Below are 13,746 nucleotides of genomic sequence, written 5' to 3'. Positions count from 1 at the left end.
ACCACCATTGGGCCAGAGGGGCAGGACCCATTAAGGAATACAACATAGTGTAAACGTTACTTCCAAATTTGGTCAGGCTTATCCTCAGGTGAAAGAAAATCAATTTTGTATTAATGTTGGGTCTCGGCCATTAGGAGCTAGACTCAGTAAGAGAGATAGAGCTAAAAGTTCGAAATATTTTTTTTTGCTTGGACGAAGATATTTTGATGAAATTTAATTTCTAACTTCACAATTCTTCTTTTTTCATTGTTGAAATTGTAACACTACAATTGTGAATAAACAGTTTTTGATGTGAAACCTGAAATATCCAGATGAGCAATACAGGCCCCATGGACCTCTTATCTTAGCTTGTAGTGGCTAGCGTTACTAAAGAACAGAAATACAGGCTGCTGCTGGTCATTGCTGTATACTCATCAGTATTTCATTTGTAATCAAATTCTGAAGATCACCCACACAAGTAAAGCATTCACAATTCATCGGTACAAAATCTTTGAACATTTACACACAAAAGAAAACAGTATTTCTTATATCTCACTGACAGTGGATGGGGCTCGGCATTCAGTCACAGATCTTTTCATGAAACACATTTTCGGGATTCATCACCTATGTCTTAACTATCCCATCCCTTCAACCCTCATTTTTTCTTTGGACAGATCATGATTCCCCTGGGTTGTAACTTTAACAAACTCGATATTACTTCACTCTGGCTTTTTATATAATATCATCAACAATGAGCTCTTGGTTATCATGAATCCAGAAGAAATGTTTTCAACACGTTTGACCCCTATGACCTTTAAAGTATGAAAGGGTAAGTTCATTCATTTCATCAAACTTAGCCTGTCTTCCCCACAGGCTACTGACCGAATATTTCCACTCAAAGTCTGTGTTATCTGAAAAAAAATCCAGGTCCACATTAGCTCAGTCGGTTGAGCATTGGGCCTTGAGTCATCGATACTCCAAGGTTTACACTCACTATCACTATCTGCACCCCTGAAACATGTCATGGCAAAACTAAAGGTTCTATGTGCACACATTGTGGACAAGATGAAAAGACTTATTTGATTCTTTGATGTACATCAAACAAATATCAGATCCATAAACAGTTTGTTGTACTGCTTTGAAGTGGAGTGTTGCTCCCTTGTAATTTTCAAAGGAGCGTATCACTCAGCAATTGGTCCAGTTTTACTCCAGAGACCTGCTCTAGACCAATCAAATTACTTGTATTACATTGAATCTTCAATTTTCATATAAAGTAAACGTGTCACAGGCCAAATAGAAAAATGTTTGCACCAAATAACTGGGTTAAGCTTACGACTGTTGTTGTCATTGTTTTGACATAGTTATGCTCTATCAGGCTGCCATTTTCCCCTACTCCAGTGTTAGTGGAAATGATAAACACTGATTTACATACGATCAAGATATCATTTGATTGAAAGTTTACTCTAAAATCTATGATAGCGGTGTTCTGGTTTCAATCCAAGTTGTCCCCAAGGCATCACCCCGAAGACAGCAGTCTGATCTACGATAGTTACTTCCCTTCGATTCACTCTATTAAAGTGTGATGAAGCTATACTCAGCCAAAAGGGGCTACAAAAGCGAAGACAGCTGCTTTCATATGTACAGAAAATCTATCTGGACAAATATTTACCACTATTTGATGGACTCTGTCACTTAATTTGTCATTAATCATAGTTTTTTTGTTTGTTTTTTTCCTTGAATGTATGATGTGTACAAAAATACAAGAAAAAAGTGCTTATGTTAGAAATCATTTAATAACTTTACAGTGTGATCATACATCAACACGAAACATATATAATAAATGATGTTACTTATTTTTTAACCAGCAAAAACATTTCATAGGGATGTGTTTACCAGTAGTATGGATTTTTTTTAGAATGTCAAAAACAATAATATGAAAGGGTAATGCTTAAAGCATTAACAAACCAGCTATGGTACAATAAGAACTGATGAAAATTATGGAATGCAATAATGAAGGGTCAAGAATTTTATATTTTCAACTTATTAATAGTAACTTACCACTATTTTTGGTACGAGTGGAGTTATACAGTCTCCGGTCAATATAAAGGATTACGCTAAGGTCTTTATCAGGTCTTCTGAAATCTTCGGTTTAGACTCGGAAAGATCACTTCTAAGATCTTCAATCTAGACTCAGAAAAATCACTTCTAAGATCTTCAAACTACATGCAGAATGATCACTTCAAGAATATTGAGTCTAAACTCAGAAAGATCACTTTTAAAATCCTCAGAATCAATCAAAGTTTACAGATAGTGTAAAATCATATATTTTCCTATGGCTCAAATTTCATGGTTGTACGAAAATGTGCTTTTTCATTTGTACTGATTTCATGGATAAATATTTCTCTCAATGTCCACTAGTACTATGATCGCTGTGAATTTGATCATTTCATGAACATACAAATTCATAGATTAAGAGTCACCATAAATTACACGAAAATAAACATCCCACAAATATTAATGATTTTACAGTAAAAGGCTTCTGATAAAAGGTCTACCATATGTGGGATACCTATATGTTTTTTAGGGGTTAGAGGATGTTAAGTTTTACAAGAGTTTGTACATGAGTATTGGGGAAGGTAAGCAGGATTATTTGAAATCCTTTGTTAAGGTAATTCTAAGATGGATGAAGGCAATAAATATTCACTGTAAAATTATGTTAAGTATTACTAAAAATGAAACTCAAACACTAGTCATCTAAGTCTAGATATCTTGTTATAAAATTAAAGTGTGCAGTTATAGTCATTGAATAACCAAACTTCTCGTCTGAATTATTCTGAATTCTGGAGTCAAAAATCTAGACCGCTATGAGAAAGTCAAACAGAATGTTAGTATAATTTAGACTAGTTAGTCAGTGACCACATATCTTTCACAGCATATCTTGGCATCAAACCCAAGTCGTCTAAGTGAAAGGAGTAATCACTACGACCACCACCGTTTAAGCAAAAAACCAGACATAGACACTTTTGTTGAACCCAGCTAAGCTGAGACCTAACTACAAGGTCCCTGGGTTAGAAATTAATTTTTTTTTCTCTGACAACTGAGAGTCACACCAGGAAGTGCACACAAATAAACAAAAATTTCCTTGTCAACATCAAGAGATACCGGTATGAAATATGATTTCAATGTTTCACATCAAATTGACACTTAGGACAGTGAAAGAAGTTATACAGCTGAAACACAGAAAACATCACACTGTATAATAACAATGAAGCATTTCAAAATTATGCAGTATGTCTTTGTTGTAACAAACTTTTTTGTCTGTTGTTTGCTTCTTTACCCACGTATCTTCCTTACTTATGTGTAAATGTTGCTCAAAATATAGAATTTTCCCTTTCTGCAAGGCCTTTGTTCTGACCCATTAAAATTCCACACCCTCAGATAAGACTTACCATATTTACTTGTCAATAAGCCCAAGTCTGAAGTCAGTCAATATTTACTTATTCATTCAGTTCAGTGATTTTTGTATCTTTTGAGAATGTGAAAAGAGTACCGTATTTATCTGACAAAAACCCATATTATAACTGCTCAGAATTTTAAACCAGACCATACACTAACTCTGTTTAAGCAAAAACTTTGGTCCCATGGGCTTACTGTAGGAAAATTAGGTATACAAGAATTACAACATGACATGACAAAAATAAAGTAGTTACTAGGCTTACCATTTAACATAATTTGTGTTGTAATTGCTAATTCACTAAGGAAAAGTTAGCTCAATCATATTCATTATAAATCCAATTTCGGTAGGCTTAAGTAATATGTTATTGTAATTTAAAGCAATTAAACAAATATACATACAGCACTTAATAAGTTACACATACAATATCAGTTAAATACCTTATCATTGTTTAACTGCAAATGGTTTAATAGGAACTGATTTTTAAAAAAAATTCATACACCATCGATACTGACTCAAAATTCATCAAAATCTCTCTCGAAGGTTCGAAGATGAAATGTGTCTCAAAGGCCAATAACACTCCAGGTCTTAATCTTACTGTATCTAAGGCAAATATCACTTCAAGCCTTAGTTTTTATGTTTTTAAATCTTACTGTCTTGAGGACAAATAAACTTACTGTTTCTAAGGCAAATATCACTTCAAGCCTTAGTTTTTATGTTTTTAAATCTTACTGTCTTGAGGACAAATAAACTTACTGTTTCTAAGGCAAATATCACTTCAAGCCTTAGTTTTTATGTTTTTAAATCTTACTGTCTTGAGGACAAATAAACTTACTGTTTCATACATAAAGACTATTTATTTGTCCCAAGGCCTGATCTTCATCTTACAGTCCTAAAGGCCAATATCTTTTTCAGTCCTTATCTGCGAGTCTCTCTGACCTGAGTCTCTCTGACCTACATATCACCCATTTCAGAGGTTGATCTAGTATACTCATGTATTAGTTACAAGAGACTGATAGAGTCTGTATCACTCACCTGACTTTATTTGCACAAGATTTCTTCTTTCCAAAATAATGAAGAAGGAATTCTAAATTCTGTCTATTCCCCATTGAACCCCACCCCTCTGCCCACAAGGGTCTGCAATATCTTTTATATATCAGTTCACCCAATTTTTAGGGAAAAAGCTCAGGTGAAAGCTCCCTGACCAAGAGAGCTCAGACTCAGGCTCCCTGGCTCAGGAAGAAAGGGATGGACAGATAACAGATCAAGAGGTTTGTCATAAGCTCACATTGCTTAAAGAGTTAGGTGAACTAATAATAAGGTATCTAAGATTTAGAGTTACTACCCTTGTCATTATTCACTTAACCAATGAATGGATGTCAGATTTAGAGTTACTCCCCTTGTCATTTATTCACTTGAACATTGAACGGTCAGTCTTCAGATTTCATATCATTGTTAGTAAAACCACCAACATATGATGTTTCCATGTCCTGAAATAAGTTTGGCTTGAAACTCTGAATCAGCCGTAATACTTAATATGACCCTGTGTTTATGGTTGGATATACACAGGTTATGATATGATTTTACTGTTACTTAAACACAAAAGATGTTATTTCTTATACAAAGAGCTCTCAAGGTAGCAGCTCAATGCCTGGGAATGTTTTACTCATCGTGGGAAGTGCTAATTAATTCTTGTGGATGTACAAATATATAACACATGTAATTGTCTTTGAATTTTCTTACTCTAGACATCATAAAAAGGCACAGCAAAAAGTACAATTTGTTTCTAGATAACACATGTTTCATTCTATAGATACATTCACAAAGCAGAGTTATATTGACATATCCCTTTCAATATTAAGGTTTCTGGTTTCATGCATACATCTTACATCGTACTTAAAGATAAAGGATTTCACTTTTCCTCTTAATTATATCACAATCATTTTTACAGGTTTCACTGGTGAAATATCAAGTTTCACATTACAAATAAATTTGTACATTGGACATCATGTGATTACCATAAACCTAATGTTTTCTTACTGTGACATTAAATATAAGCATTTTATGTTTTAAAGTTTTGATGAAATACCAGTATCAGTTTAAAGAAGCTCTTGTTTTAAGTTTTTTCTTGTCTTCTTGATGAGTTTTGAAGGGGATTTATTTTCATATAATTTGTAGGTAATCTATATGTACAAATAAATATGTCCATAAAAAAAATTGGCATATATTATGTAGTGTTGTTGAATTTTTATGAGCAAAATCCAGATGAAATCAGCTGCCAAAGAAAATTCATATTTTTTGAAAACCGGGTAATCATGACTCGCAAAAAAAGTATGGTTTTACAGAGGCAAATTAGTTTTTCACATAGAAATCAAGAAAATTCTTTATCATATCAAATTATAAACCAGTACTTCTCACCTGTGCTGTGTAAAGATTGTTTTTACGATGGTCCGAATTTCTCAAAGTTCGCAGCAAAAAGGGTTAGACAAAATGGGGGTAAATGGTGGCCAATTTGCACGGGAGATACTCAACATAAATCAGATAGTGGGCTATTGAAACAGCCATATGTCCTTGGTCTGTTGTCAATCTGTTAACAATTCCTGTTATTGCTATGCCATAAAAAGGCAGCCATCTTGGATTTTAAAAGTGAAAGTTTGAAAGAACTGGATGGATATTTTTCTAGTGCCATATGCAGGTCTCCCTTTGTCTCTAATTGTGCTCTTTTGATCTATGGGCAGAAAAACAGACGGCCATCTTGGATTTTGTCACAGAAAGTTAGTTTCATAGCTTTTTCTCAGAATGAACTATATGAATCTTTCTGAAATGTCATATGTAGGTTCCCTTAGGTCCGTAGTTGTGCCTATTTGATTTTGGGACTGATTAGAAAAACAAAATGGCTGACAGGAGGCCATCTTGGATTTTGTCAATGAAAGTAGTTTTATCACTTTTTCTCAAAACTGGTGGCCATTTTGGGTTTCACAAATAATGATTATTATTACTATTCTTTATGAGCAATTCTAACTTTCATATAATTAAGAACAAGATGAGAGGAAATAATTGAGCAGAATGGAAAAGACCCAACTTTAAAGAACATGTCAAGACCAAACAATGGTGGGTGCCATTTAAGATTCCTCTGGGCTCTTTTGTGACTATATTTCATCCTCATAAATAACAGAAGTGGATGTGTCACCTGCCCAGAAAGGTTTCTAGAGTTTTATGGAACAACAGACATAGATATGCATTATATTTATTCCATTTAGATAATTTGTTTAGCTCCTGATATGGCAGGAACAAGGATAATGCACCTAAACAGCTATCTGAAACAAGCACCTTTGGAGAAGAAGCCTTGTATGAAGTTTGAGTTTAACTATCCACAGAAAACTCAAATAATCACACAAAACCAATTTTTGTCTTAACAGCTACAATGACCTTAACCTATGACCTTCACACCTGAAATGCAATCCAATGTAAGCATGTTTGTTAAGGAAACATTGTATGAAGTTTGAGTTTAATTGGCCAAAGTGAACTCAAGTTATCATGAAAAAGTCTTTGTGTGGACTACGGTGCCACCACCAACATAGCAATACATATATGTCGCCTTTGGCAGGGGACACAAAAATGACGTAATTAAAACCACTCAACTTTAACAGTATAATTTTCTTCAATATATTATGTTGATATTTTGTCTGCTATACAGAGTATTTTGGTACTTATAGATAGTTAGGTGTTATTGTATCTACATGTAAGTAAGTGGTATACTGGGTAGCCATTCACATACCATACAAAGTGATAAATACTTCTAATATATTACTTCTTTATTCATTCATAAAAGTTATAATTCTGGAGAAAAAAATATTTGTGCTCGGTTAATTTATAAATGCCCTGAATCTTCCACACTTTCTAATATGAACAAATGTCAGCGATGATTTTAAAGGGTTAAATTAAATTTGTTTATACTTTCAGGATTTTTAAATATTATGTCTCAAATATACTGTAGAATTATCAATTTTCATTGGTGTTTTATTTTCGTGAATTTGTGTTAGAATTTTCATGAATTTCTCCATGAAATAGTAAAGGGATCAACATTGACAAGGATCATATAGTACTAGTGGATTTCATGAGCAAGATTTATCTAAAAAAAATGCGTATCATTGTAATACTACACAATTTTAGCCAATGAAAATATACGATTTTACAGTATCTTCACAGGAGAGAAATTTTTTACTAAAATCCATCCTGAAAACAATAAAGATATGTACCTCCAAACACATGATATTTGAAAATATAACAAGTGGGAAATTCATCCCCAAGTATTAATTGACAGTATCAATAGACAGTTAAGTGATAAAATTTGGGGGAAAAAAAACAACAAAATATATAAACATATATATATTTACATAACGGCCACACAGTTCTTTGTTTACATTTAAAAACATTTAAACATTGATATAAATTTCCCATGAAAATATATCATTACTATATCATTACAACTTAAACATTTCATTGTTTCTTGATAATCACATTGTGTCATAACAACAAATTCACTAAATACGTCATTATTTTTCACTACAAAAATAAATTCAAGATCAATAAATAGGACTCAAAAAAAGATTATAACAATGTTACAACATTGCACAATGTAAAGCACTGAGTATGTAGTACTGTGTATGTATGTAACACTGTGTACATATGTAGCACAGTGTATGTAGCACTGTGTATGTATGTAGTACTATGTATGTATGTAGTACAGTGTATGTCTGTGGTACTGTGTATGTATGTAGTACAGTGTATGTAGTACTGTGTATGTATGTAGTACAGTGTATGTATGTAGTACTGTGTATGTATGTAGCACTGTATATGTAGTACTGTGTATGTATGTAGTACAGTGTATGCATGTAGTACTGTGTATGTATGTAGTACAGTGTATGTATGTAGTACAGTGTATGTATTTAGTACTGTGTATGTAGTACTGTGTATGTATGTAGTACAGTGTATGTATGTAGTACAGTGTATGTATGTAGTACTGTGTATGTAGTACTGTGTATGTATGTAGTACAGTGTATGTATGTAGTACTGTGTATGTATGTAGTACAGTGTATGTATGTAGTACTGTGTATGTATGTAGTACAGTGTATGTATGTAGTACTGTGTATGTATGTAGTACAGTGTATGTATGTAGTACAGTGTATGTATGTAGTACTGTGTATGTAGTACTGTGTATGTATGTAGTACAGTGTATGTATGTAGTACAGTGTATGTATGTAGTACTGTGTATGTATGTAGTACTGCATATGTAGTACTGTGTATGTAGTACAGTGTATGTATGTAGTACTGTATATGTAGTACAGTGTATGTAGTACAGTGTGTGTATGTAGTGCAGTGTATGTATGTAGTACAGTGTATGTATGTAGTACTCTGTATGTAGTACGGTGTATGTATGTAGTACAGTGTATGTATGTAGTACTGTGTATGTAGTACTGTGTATGTATGTAGTACAGTGTATGTATGTAGTACTGTGTATGTAGTACTGTGTATGTATGTAGTACAGTGTATGTATGTAGTACTGTGTATGTAGTACTGTGTATGTATGTAGTACAGTGTATGTATGTAGTACTGTGTATGTATGTAGTACAGTGTATGTATGTAGTACTGTGTATGTATGTAGTACAGTGTATGTATGTAGTACAGTGTATGTATGTAGTACTGTGTATGTAGTACAGTGTATGTATGTAGTACAGTGTATGTATGTAGTACTGTGTATGTATGTAGTACTGCATATGTAGTACTGTGTATGTAGTACAGTGTATGTATGTAGTACTGTATATGTAGTACAGTGTATGTAGTACAGTGTGTGTATGTAGTGCAGTGTATGTATGTAGTACAGTGTATGTATGTAGTACAGTGTATGTATGTAGTACAGTGTATGTATGTAGTACTCTGTATGTAGTACAGTGTATGTATGTAGTACAGTGTATGTATGTAGTACTGTGTATGTATGTAGCACTGTGTATATAGCACAATAATGTATAAATTTGACAGGTTTCTCATTGAAAACCATACATATCTGAGTATGATAGAATATTGATATTTTAGATAAGAAGCATTGGAGTGGAAATTTTGAAACTGCATTAAAATTTTTATCCTGTAACGACAACCATTTTTTTTTTTTGCCAGAGATAACAATAGTCTAGACAGAAGTCATTTATCTATTGTTACACCTAATAATAGACAATGTTCAAACCGTCAAAGTATTGAAAAGAAGCTCTCCCAAGCTGAGCCAAGCTAAAAGTTCTGCTTGTAAAGAAAGAATTTTTGTCAGTACAACCCCTGGTCCTATCACTACCAACATGGGCACCAGCAGGGTCAATATTTATTAAAATGCCCTCACTAGAGATATTTTTTTCTCAGGCCTATGGTTTTCTTTAGCAAAACTGCTCAATAGATTGAGCTCAAGAGAACTGGTCCTTTGCCACGCGGTATATAGACAAATATTACTGACAGAACTGATCAACGTTACCATCAAACTCATAACACCAATACAACATTAGTCAGAAAATGGATGAAAGTGTAAATAAAGCAGAAAATTAGATATGAGAGAGAAAAAAACTGTTCTATGAGAGTAAGAAGGATTAGATATCTGGAGTAACAAAATGTGGAAAAGCCTCAATTACAGTTGTAATAGCTTATGTATGGCGTGACCTTCTTCAGTAAAATATCCCAATCTGTCATAATATCTACATAGGCAAGATTCTTATACAGTTTGTTGTCAATGAATCTTATTTTTGGAACCTCATTATTCTTAGAAAAAAAAACAGAAAAAAACAATTCTCTTCAGACCAAAAACGGGTGTTGTTTTTTTTTAATAAAAATATTGCAATGTATTCGATGTAACTTGAAATTGAAAGTGATACATATTTGAAATGTAAATATGAGCACAAAAATACCAGAGGAAAAAAATCCACACTAGGAATAATAATTATATACATGTAACAGCTGGCTGACAAGGTCTCATGATCAATATACAATGTAACACATACATGATTAGGGCCAACAATTAATTCATTGAGCAAATATTTTTTTCATTTTAGCCAAAACATGAGCAATAATCTTCATTTTTATTTCAAACACAACACAAAATAACAAATACTGTACACATACTCTACCTCCAACAAAAATTAACCATATTTCTTACAACTCAGAATCACTCTTATCATAAATTCAGTATTTTCTTTACACTAATGAGTGTATGATAATGATCTAGAGAGATATGAATATAAGTATATGAGCCTGTATATATTTCACCGGGAAGAGCAAAAACATTAGCAATATTAGTAATGGGACATCCAAAAACAATCCATAATTGATTATTGGAACAAATCTGATATTTTTTGTGACACAGATTATGGAATATATAGTTATTAGATGATCTGATTGTATGAATATATATATATAGAACTTGAATGCTTTCTCCATAGAAATGATATTAAATTTTTGTACCCAACATGTCTCGCTTATAACCATTATTATGCGTTACGTGACATTTGTTTAAGGTTTAGGAATTTATTAAGGTACTAGTGATCTGATATGACAAATGATAATCTATCATCTTATCAGTTAATATTTAACTTTATATCTCATTATAATCTTATCCCTAACCAACATCCAGGAAACAGTAGGTCATCTGACCCAAACAAGAATATTTACTGTTAATCTGTTATCATACTGGCTGACACTAACTATTAAAATAACAGTTTAATTCAGAGAAATGTTCTAGTCTTGTAATACTTCATTAAAATCTGAAGTGGTAAATATGAGAACACACATATTTTTTTTTATTTCACACCATCCTAACATATTTACTTTTTCAAGTCCCAACAAACAATATTCTTCATATGAACAGTGTCATCCTCGATACTCCACAGGTTACAAACACTTTCGCTCCCTGGACCTCTGGAATATGTCATGGCAAAATTGAAAGTACAAGCTATGCTATTTGATTAGTTCAAGGAGAAATAAACTGACCAATCACAGGCTGGTACCCTCCTTTTGATGATTACAAAGGAGCAACACTCAATATCAACACTATTTCAATATACCATTATGTGATCTCGAAACTTGCCATGACATGTTCCAGGGGTGCAGAGAGAGAAAGTGATTGTAACCCCTGGAGTATCGAGGATGGTTCTAGGGGTGCAGAGAGAGAAAATGATTGTAACCCCTTGCGTATCGAGGATGGGACGATCTGAGAGAAATTAAAAAGCCACAAAATTAACACCAGGCAAGCAACAATTCAAAACAATATACACGACCCTCTGGTCATATTATTGTTTAAACACTGTTAATTCAATTACTTATAGTTGCTAACGTCTTTTGTTCATTTCATGGATAAACCCACACTCCTGACATGAAGTCTCCTTCTCGTGCTAAAGTTATTTAAAAATCATCTATTTTTTCATAATTCTTAATTCCTCACGAGAAATCTTAAAACAACCTTTTATGCAGGACAGAGATATGAATAATATCAACAGTAATTCGTATCATAGGTATATTGTGTACATTCTCTTAGCTTTAATGCTCAATCAATTTATTTTAAAACTTGCTCGGTAATAAAAACAAAAACATACTTTTTAATTTGTATAAGGCACACCATCAGTGCTTGTTACTGCATATTTATCTTCCAATAAGCCCATGTCTGGTAATAAGCCCATATCTGGTAATAAGCCCACCCTTATCAGTGGCTATTTGGTAGAATCCTCAAAATGCTATTTCTTTGCCATAACTCATTACTCATAAGCCTATCCCAGAGTCAGAGGTTATGTGTTGCCTCCTGGGCTTATTGTCCAGTAGTAAGTCCACCCTTTGACTTTGGGGTTTATGGGAAGATAAATATGATTTACATAATAAAATGCAATCTCTAGTCTGGTATGATAGCAAGGTCCCAGTAATAAAAATATGTGATTTATGTAACAATAATAATATATATATATATATATATATAAATATGTTCAGGATCACAAACAAGTCCACTAATGTAAAATAACAATCAAAATATTGATAAAACACTGGTTCCAATCTGTTACCTCATTATGCAAATGCCATTCAGAAAGGATGTACATTGTCATTGCAAGGATACTTTAAAAATAATCAATACTGTTCCCCTTGACAGCTGAAACCTGATAGCTTTAGCAAAAGCTTGAGGTAAAAAGTGTCTATTTTTCAGGAAAGTCATCATGAAATGTTTATTTGTTTGGTAACTCAGTCTTGGAAAAGTTTGATAGACCTCAAGGCCAAAATATTTAAACATATTTTTTTGAAAACTACAGTTTGTATTGAAACATCTACATGTGTAAAATATCATACAAGTTTGTTCATAGTGGAAGATTTACAAATACAATACTAACATTGTTGAATTGGAAATAAAAGAAACTAATAATGAAAGTCTTTGATTGAAAGTTACCTGAAATTCCTTCATGAATATCAACGCTTATAGATGGGATCTTCCTGCAACACATTTCCTCCACATCGTTGCTGGACCACAAGTTTACAAGTTGAAAATTTAGGAAAACTAAGTTATCCTAAAAAGTCCCATATTATCTATATGTACCAAGATAGTATCAATTGGTCAAAATATGCAGAGAAAATCAGCTGAAAGGTGTAACTCTGACAAACAATTCGTAAAGGGCCATAACTCTGACAGAAAAATCTGTAATGAAACATAACCCAGTCATAACATTTATGATGAAAAACAAGTGTCATTGATAATGATTCTAACTCTTTGTTTTGTTCATGAATATCAAATTATAGTGGAAGCAGGCAAAAACGGTTACAGGTAATATCCTGGACGAAATTCTGTCCATGGACGGACATACATCTTAAAGCCAGTAAGTACATTCCAGACCTCTATAATAAAGAAGTAATATAAAGACCCACAAGGGCCTAAACTCTATTTTATCTAATTATGAAAATGAGGTAGAGTGGTTAAAACTTTAGAAATGTGAATGATCAATAAAAAGGGTTTGTTTTTACCGATTTGCTGATTTTTACTGCCAGGGTAGTTCCGAGGCAGGTTTCCAGTAGAAATTGATGGCTACCTCAATGAACAACATGTGAGAGGACTGCAAATGGCTATCTAAAGCAATTGGGAGAAATGTCTAACCTGGGGACAAAATACTCCAGTCTTTGAATCTCAGCTCCTACACATGAGGTTGTAAAGTCAGATGTTCCACAAACTGAGTTCCGGTGGCCATTCATGAAATGTTACTTAATAATGATGCAAGTAATTTCTATTTGTCAAACATTTGGAGATGAGATCA

The sequence above is a fragment of the Ylistrum balloti genome, unplaced genomic scaffold, assembly GCF_031769215.1.
Source record: "Ylistrum balloti isolate Yb309-2 unplaced genomic scaffold, AGI_CSIRO_Ybal_v1 Utg370066, whole genome shotgun sequence".
Classification (NCBI taxonomy): domain Eukaryota; kingdom Metazoa; phylum Mollusca; class Bivalvia; order Pectinida; family Pectinidae; genus Ylistrum; species Ylistrum balloti.
Note: the sequence above shows the minus strand (reverse complement) of the source record.